At 35.2% G+C, this 9,215-nt stretch overlaps 3 long non-coding RNA genes across 3 annotated transcripts in view; all 3 read right to left on the reverse strand.

The window, feature by feature from the left end:
- LOC107838128 (uncharacterized) overlaps nt 1-1,066 on the reverse strand; it is a 7,442-nt gene extending 6,376 nt beyond the window's left edge. Inside the window, exon 1 of the long non-coding RNA XR_001664191.1 lies at nt 1,057-1,066. This is a non-coding gene — a long non-coding RNA (uncharacterized LOC107838128). The remainder of the gene's footprint in view (nt 1-1,056) is intronic.
- Nucleotides 1,067-4,342: 3,276 nt separating this feature from the next.
- On the reverse strand, nt 4,343-5,249 carry LOC107838131 (uncharacterized). The gene is made up of 2 exons (XR_001664194.1): nt 5,199-5,249; nt 4,343-5,113 (listed from the first exon to the last, which is right to left on the reverse strand). It is a non-coding gene; the product is annotated as an uncharacterized LOC107838131 (long non-coding RNA).
- A 2,934-nt stretch (nt 5,250-8,183) lies between these two features.
- On the reverse strand, nt 8,184-9,207 carry LOC107838130 (uncharacterized). The gene is made up of 2 exons (XR_001664193.1): nt 9,038-9,207; nt 8,184-8,952 (listed from the first exon to the last, which is right to left on the reverse strand). It is a non-coding gene; the product is annotated as an uncharacterized LOC107838130 (long non-coding RNA).
- Between the last annotated feature and the right edge of the window lie 8 nt (nt 9,208-9,215).

The raw sequence follows: 9,215 nt of genomic DNA on the forward strand, positions 1-9,215 counted from the left end.
CCTGCAAGTAAGGTCTAATGTCCACTCTTACAGCATCATTTTGTAATCCAGTCAGAATAGTTTGCAAAAAATGTGTCTGCACAAACTCAGGATTGCATTTTAGTCCAGCTTTGGCTCTATCAGAAGCAGTCAATACTTTTTGTCTAAGGTCCATTGTGCATATAAGAAAATGAACAGGAGTTTCTTTGGGATCTTGTACTGCACGTGTTAAAGCATGATAGAGTTCTGTTGCATCTATCTCTATGAAGTGTGTCCTAAGCACTTGCCTGAGAGAGTTCAAGGATAATTCTGACCTACTCTCTAGATAACTTTTTAATTTCACATCAGGTGCAATGGCTTGGAACACTGCTTCATCGATCTCTCCCTCATCCTATCCTTTTTTTCAGTCCTCGTTCCATTTGTCTTTCAAGACTAGTGAAGTTCAGTTTATCCCTTTGTCCCACATCATCGATTTGTCCAATAATCCGAAAATCCTTTCTGTATATTGGATGCAAGTTTACTTGGTCTTTGACTTGCGATGACTCTTTTTCAGAACTCGCTGAGCTGCTTGATATTTGGGGTGGTAAAACTGAACGTATAGTACTGATTTGTACCAGCAGAGGTTGCTCAACAACCACTTGATGCTCAGCAACGGTGCGCTTTGACGCAGCAATTGACAAAACACTCGTATCAGTTTTCTTATTCATGTCATCTATTAAAACATTTGCTGAACCGGGCGGAAACACCAAAATGTATGTTCCACCATTAAAAAGAACTTAAAAACTCATATATATTTTAGCTTTTGTGCAACTTTATTAAAACCACGGTTCGAGCAAACAGCGTGTGTAGTTTTCTCTCTTTTTTCGTAATAATCACAGGTCATTCAAGTTCTTAACATATTTTCAGGGCTCTACATTAACATCCGTGTGTTTATCTCCTCCTTTGGTCAGATAATTATTCCTGCAGGGTATCTGATTACTGGTAACATAGACATTATATAATGTCCTCATGGTCACTCTCGCCTATTGTCGCTGACGAGATTTAGGGCGGCCATCTTGGAGCGGTACACCACTCCACTCAGCGTTACGTGTTTAGCAGGCACAGGCGCTTTTTTGTTACTGTAAACCTTATTCAAACATGTATCAAAGCTACATTTATAAACAACTGTATTTTTAAGTATGTTTTTAATACATACTTCAGCATATTTAAATATGCTTAGTGGCTATAACAATAGGAATGGAATATTCTGATATTGATGTATGATGAGCATATTACAAAGCACACAGCTGTTCATAATTTATTTAATAAATTATTAAGTAATATCAATACATATTTATATAACTATACAAACACAAATAAATAATGATTAACAATGACACAAATAAATAATGATTAATACTGAATAATATATATTGAATACATGTTTATATGTATGTATGTGTGTACATACATATATATAGATATGTATATGTTTTTCAGCCGACAAGTTCTAGCTTCAGAGTGATTCAGCAGCTGAGATTGAGTCCAAAATCCGATGCGAGATTCATCCGTGCTGCAGTGAATCCGTCTCTCTTTAAAGATATCTCCCTCTTCTTCCTCACATCGTGTCTTTAGGAAACCTTCAAAACAAAAACAGAAGAGTTGGGATGTATCTTACTTTTGACATAGTGAAATAATTACATATAAATAATAGTCTTTACCACCTGTGTAAACTGGTGGTAAATGAATAATCAATTAATGTTATAACACATAATATAAGTTTTATAATATATGTTACATTGTTTAATTTTTAATGTAGGCTCTTGTGTCAGATAATCTAAGTTAATGTTACAGAATAATTATTTTTTTTAGATTTACGGAATCTCACCGGTATAACACCAAGCACTGTAGCTAGTATTAGCTGGTATCTCACCGGTGGACATAAATACAATAAAGTAATATTCTAATCACAAAATATACACAATAATATGTCCATCTTACTTGTGAAATGTTGTCTGTGGAGCCCTCACATCAATAGTCCGTCGATCCGAACAACAATATTCCTCAGTGGTGAAGCATCTTCTATTGTTTTGATTGAGCAAAGTAGGAGGGTGTACCGCTCCAAGATGGCCGCCGTATTTCCTGCGCCAGAGCGGCCAATGCACGGATCTTGTTCTTGCCATTGAGCTGGCTTCTCAGGACTTGCCTTATTCGTTGGAGGTATTTGTGTCATGTTGTGCGACCGTGATTTATCTAAAAATAAAGTATTTTCCATGATGTACTAAACATTTGTTTTATAAGTTTCCATTTATTTAAGGTGTTTAGAAACAAAGTTTTTAAATTTCTTTTTATTTTTCTGGCAATTATGAAAGTTTTTCCCCAAATAAAACTGTCAAATTCCATTTATTATTGACTTGACCACTATTTTTCTTCACCATTTCATCAAAATGTGTTAAAAAAATAAATACCAATCACTTAAGGATACTGTATTGGTGGTTAATATTTACGCTCCAGATAGATACTAGATATTCTATTTTGAATTCAATAAATTTACTTTTTTAATCGGTTGCACCACATGATTTATGGTCACGCCAAATGATTTGTACAAAAAATGTAGGCCAGAAAACAGGTCAAAATCCTTTTAATACATAAAAATAGAATTACATTCAGTTACTGTACATTACAAAAACAACAACACAAAGAACACACCAATTTAATTTACCTAAAAATTAATGCAGTAATCAACTTTGTAACAAACATTTCAAACATATCTCTCATAAAATCAGAATGTACGGGAGATTGCTTTAATTTCCTAATTTTATTTTTTAAAAAAAACTGAAAAAAGACAGACATTTTCAATCTCATTAAGTACATTAATGAAAATATAATAATTCAGTTTAAGTTTAACCATTTTAAACAGAACCATGTATGATAAGTAATGGTTTCAAAACAGAAAAATTTCAATGAACTTCAAAACCATCATATCCCCTCTGAAGCAAATCAGAGGAGACATCTTATGAACTTTGCCCAGTCTTGGCTGTTCAACTTGGAACTCTATGAGGTTTTGCTGGTTCAGGTTCTGATGAGCATGTGACCATGTGACCAAGTTCTTGTCGTCGGACTGTGCTGACTTGGACTTCTTCTCTCACATCCTGAAGTACCTGGGTCACATATGGTACTTCATCATAGCTCAGTTTGATGACAGTGGGATCTAGTAAAATAGATCAAAACAATAAATGACAAAATACATGCTGTAACTATTCCATTGTATTTTTATCATACAATACAATACAAAAAAAATGCTAAAACTGCACAAAAACCTATTCTGGAAAAAATACAAAGTGCTGCTTTTGCATTTGAGTCTTGAAATCAAAAATAAAAGCACAGAAACTCCTTTTCAAAAACATAAATGTATCATTACAACGGTCGCACCAAATGATATTTTCATGTCCAGTCATTTGCCTCTTTAAAATAAACAATCTAGCTTCAAACACAAGGCAAATATAACATTTATAATCAAAACAGAAAACTGTAGCTATATTGAAATATTAATAGTTTTTTGGTGGTCGCACCACATGACACCCAAATATGGCAACTACATACCTACTGCTAAAAGTGACACGTTTTCTGAAATTTAAGAATAATAAACACACCTGTTTGCTGTCTCCAGGGATTCTTGACAGACTGTTGGATGATGCAACCTCCTGTTTTTGACTGGAAGTCCAAAAATGGGAATTTCTTGTTGGTCGCGTCACAAGATATTTTGTTAAATGACATTTTCGGATAAAATTTGTTTAAATGTTACAATGGAATTATAACTAAAAATGCTTTGAAAATTTGTACAGGATGAAGAAAAGACTTTGAAAATCATGCCAAACAGGAAAGAAAATATATTTGAACAGATTTAATGTAATTTTAAAGACATTTCTGAAACAGTAATTGAGTTTGGACAGTCGCACCACATGACATTTTGACCCTTTAAAGACCACAAAAATAGCCAAAAAAGAACAGCTTTTGAAAGGTTAAAGAATGTGCATATGTGGGAGATATAGTACATAATTATGGTTTCTTTTTATGAGTTTAAACCTTTTTTTAACTATAAAAAGTAGAGCCGGACAAAAAATTGGGCATCACGTCTTTGAGCCAATATAGTAATGGTACATCTTTAAATATCATGTAAAGTGGAAACAAGTTGTCTCGTTTTGATGTTTTGACAGTTAATTGATTATAAATTGATAAGTATGAAAAGGGCAGGACATTATAAGATATTATATCTTCTACCTGCTCCTTTTCGAACAGAAAATATAAAATTTGCATGTTACTTGGGCATAATAATTTGTTTTACCTTTTATTTCTTTAGTTTGTTTCATTCTATTTTATTTAATTTTTTTCTTTCTTGATTGTCTTTTCTATCTGTTCAAAAATAAAAATAAATAGATAAATAATTAGCTGGCCAAAGGAGGAGATAAACACCATGGATGTTAAGACTCGGAAACTACTAACCAGGCATGGAGGGTTCCACCCCAAATCCAGCACCCTGAGACTGTACATGAGCCGCAAGGAAGGAGGCAGAGGACTAGTGAATGTGAGAGCCACTGTCCAGGACGAAACATCCAAGATCCATAAATACATCAAGGACAATGCCTCAACGAACAATGTGCTCAGCAAATGTCTCAGACAATAGGGAACAGAGAACGAGGTACTGGAGGTACCATCATGGGAGGGCAAGCCCCTACATGGATGCACCGACAAATAACTGAAGTGCCTGAATCGATAACATTCAGAAATGACTGAGTCATAGGTGAAGTAGGACAACAGACATGAATATTAAAATCACCGACAATGAGAACTTGGTCATCCCTTGGCATGATATCAGCCAAGAAATCAGAAAAGTCATTTATAAAGTTTTTGTTGTACTTTGGTGACCGATAGACCACCGCACACAGTACAGTGTGAAAGCTGCCGAGTTCAAATAGGCTAATCTCAAAGCTACTAAACGAGGCCAGAGGGAACTCTTTACAAGTAAATCAACTTTTAAAAACAGTCACTATACCTCCACCGAAGCCCGACATCCTTGGAGCATTAAAAGAGCCGCAGTTCCGCGGTATAAGTTGAATAAAAATGCTGGAGTCACCCAAACCACTTGTCCGTGATTCTGTTATAAATAAAGCATCCAATACTTGAGAGGAAAAGAAATCCCTAATAACAAAAATTTTATTTGTCAGCGACCTGGCATTTACCAAACCGATCCTGGCAGAAATCGGCGGGTCTACACCGTCAGCTGGCGTCCGGTANATCTAGGATGTGTTATTTGAGTGTTCCCTTTATTTTTTTGAGCAGTGTATATGTTTTTCAGCCGACGAGTTCTAGCTTCAGAGTGATTCAGCAGCTGAGATTGAGTCCAAAATCCGATGCGAGATTCATCCGTGCTGCAGTGAATCCGTCTCTCTTTATAGATATCTCCCTCTTCTTCCTCACATCGTGTCTTTTGGAAACCTTCAAAACAACAACGGAAGATTTGGGATGTATCTTACTTTTGACATAGTGAAAGAATTACATATAAATAATAGTCTTTACCGCCTGTGTAAACTTTGCTGGTGAATGTTCTAACACATAATATAAGTTTTATAATATGTGTTACATTGTTTAATTTCTAATGTAGACTCTTGTGTCAGATAATCTAAGTTAATGTTACGGAATCTCACAGGTATTACACCAAGCACTGTAGCTAATATTAGCTGGTATCTCACCGGTGGACATAAATACAATAAAGTAATATTCTAATCACAAAATATACACAATAATATGTCCATCTTACTTGTGAAATGTTGTCTGTCGAGCCCCTCACATCAATAGTCCATCGATCCGAACAACAATATTCCTCAGTGGTGAAGCATCTTCTGCTGTTTTGGTTGAGCAAAGTAGGAGGGTATACCGCTCCAAGATGGCCGCCGTATTTCCTGCACCGGAGCAGCCAATGCGGGGTCTACTCTTATATTATGTCTGACTGGTAAGGCATAGCTGTTGATCGCACGGATCTTGTTCTTGCCATTGAGCTGGCTTCTCAGGACTTGTCTTATTCGTTGGAGGTATTTGTGTCATGTTGTGCGACCGTAATTTATCTAAAAATAAGGTATTTTCCATGATGTACTAAACATTTGTTTTATAAGTTTCCATTTATTTAAGGTGTTTAGAAACAAAGTTTTTAAATTTCTTTTTATTTTTCTGGCAATTATGAAAGTTTTTCCCCAAATAAAACTGTCAAATTCCATTTATTATTGACTTGACCACTATTTTTCTTCACCATTTCATCAAAATGTGTTAAAAAAATAAATACCAATCACTTAAGGATACTGTATTGGTGGTTAATATTTACGCTCCAGATAGATACTAGATATTCTATTTTGAATTCAATAAATTTACTTTTTTAATCGGTTGCACCACATGATTTATGGTCACGCCAAATGATTTGTACAAAAAATGTAGGCCAGAAAACAGGTCAAAATCCTTTTAATACATAAAAATAGAATTACATTCAGTTACTGTACATTACAAAAACAACAACACAAAGAACACACCAATTTAATTTACCTAAAAATTAATGCAGTAATCAACTTTGTAACAAACATTTCAAACATATCTCTCATAAAATCAGAATGTACGGGAGATTGCTTTAATTTCCTAATTTTATTTTTTAAAAAAAACTGAAAAAAGACAGACATTTTCAATCTCATTAAGTACATTAATGAAAATATAATAATTCAGTTTAAGTTTAACCATTTTAAACAGAACCATGTATGATAAGTAATGGTTTCAAAACAGAAAAATTTCAATGAACTTCAAAACCATCATATCCCCTCTGAAGCAAATCAGAGGAGACATCTTATGAACTTTGCCCAGTCTTGGCTGTTCAACTTGGAACTCTATGAGGTTTTGCTGGTTCAGGTTCTGATGAGCATGTGACCATGTGACCAAGTTCTTGTCGTCGGACTGTGCTGACTTGGACTTCTTCTCTCACATCCTGAAGTACCTGGGTCACATATGGTACTTCATCATAGCTCAGTTTGATGACAGTGGGATCTAGTAAAATAGATCAAAACAATAAATGACAAAATACATGCTGTAACTATTCCATTGTATTTTTATCATACAATACAATACAAAAAAAATGCTAAAACTGCACAAAAACCTATTCTGGAAAAAATACAAAGTACAGCTTTTGCATTTGAGTCTTGAAATCAAAAATAAAAGCACAGAAACTCCTTTTCAAAAACATAAATGTATCATTACAACGGTCGCACCAAATGATATTTTCATGTTCAGTCATTTGCCTCCTTAAAATAAACAATCTAGCTTCAAACACAAGGCAGACATAACATTTATAATCAAAACAGAAAATTGTAGCTATATTGAAATATTAATAGTTTTTTGGTGGTCGCACCACATGACACCCAAATATGGCAACTAACACACCTACTGCTAAAAGTGACACTTTTTCTGAAATTTAAGAATAATAAACACACCTGTTTGCTGTCTCCAGGGATTCTTGACAGACTGTTGGATGATTCAACCTCCTGTTTTTGACTGGAAGTCCAAAAATGGGAATTTCTTGTTGGTCGCGTCACAAGATATTTTGTTAAATTACATTTTCGGATAAAATTTGTTTAAATGTTACAATGGAATTATAACTAAAAAGACTTTGAAAATAATGCCAAACAGGACAGAACATATATTTGAACAGATTTAATGTAATTTTAAAGACATTTCTGAAACAGTAATTGAGTTTGGACAGTCGCACCACATGACATTTTGACCCTTTAAAGACCACAAAAATAGCCAAAAAAGAACAGCTTCAGAAAGGTTAAAGAATGTGCATATGTGGGAGATATAGTACATACTTATGGTTTCTTTTTATGAGTTTAAACCTTTTTTTAACTATAAAAAGTATCCGTACAAAAAAATTGGGCATCACGTCTTTGAGCCAATATAGTAATGGTAAATCTTTAAATATCATGTAAAGTGGAAACAAGTTGTCTCGTTTTGATGTTTTGACAGTTAATTGATAATAAATTGATAAGTATGAAAAGGGCAGGACATTATAAGATATTATTATATCTTCTACCTGCTCCTTTTCGAACAGAAAATATAAAATTTGCATGTTACTTGGGCATAATAATTTGTTTTACCTTTTATTTCTTTAGTTTGTTTCATTCTATTTTATTTTATTTTTTCTTTCTTGATTGTCTTTTCTATCTGTTCAAAATAAAAATAAATAGATAAATAATTAGCTGGCCAAAGGAGGAGATAAACACCATGGATGTTAAGACTCAGAAACTACTAACCATGCATGGAGGGTTCCACCCCAAATCCAGCACCCTGAGACTGTACATGAGCCGCAAGGAAGGAGGCAGAGGACTAGTGAATGTGAGAGCCACTGTCCAGGACGAAACATCCAAGATCCATAAATACATCAAGGACAATGCCTCAACGAACAATGTGCTCAGCAAATGTCTCAGACAATAGGGAACAGAGAACGAGGTACTGGAGGTACCATCATGGGAGGGCAAGCCCCTACATGGATGCACCGACAAATAACTGAAGTGCCTGAATCGATAACATTCAGAAATGACTGAGTCATAGGTGAAGTAGGACAACAGACATGAATATTAAAATCACCGACAATGAGAACTTGGTCATCCCTTGGCATGATATCAGCCAAGAAATCAGAAAAGTCATTTATAAAGTTTTTGTTGTACTTTGGTGACCGATAGACCACCGCACACAGTACAGTGTGAAAGCTGCCGAGTTCAAATAGGCTAATCTCAAAGCTACTAAACGAGGCCAGAGGGAACTCTTTACAAGTAAATCAACTTTTAAAAACAGTCACTATACCTCCACCGAAGCCCGACATCCTTGGAGCATTAAAAGAGCCGCAGTTCCGCGGTATAAGTTGAATAAAAATGCTGGAGTCACCCAAACCACTTGTCCGTGATTCTGTTATAAATAAAGCATCCAATACTTGAGAGGAAAAGAAATCCCTAATAACAAAAATTTTATTTGTCAGCGACCTGGCATTTACCAAACCGATCCTGGCAGAAATCGGCGGGTCTACACCGTCAGCTGGCGTCCGGTACTCTCGGTTGGTAGGCTACACCCTGCGTCTACAGGGCCGAGGAGCGCAGGGGCCCTCGGGTCAGTCACCCCCAAACTGGAGCAGTGTCTAAAACAGATCCCAGGAACAACATCAAACATCTCAG

The sequence above is a fragment of the Poecilia formosa genome, unplaced genomic scaffold, assembly GCF_000485575.1.
Source record: "Poecilia formosa unplaced genomic scaffold, Poecilia_formosa-5.1.2 Scaffold215, whole genome shotgun sequence".
Classification (NCBI taxonomy): Eukaryota; Metazoa; Chordata; class Actinopteri; order Cyprinodontiformes; family Poeciliidae; genus Poecilia; species Poecilia formosa.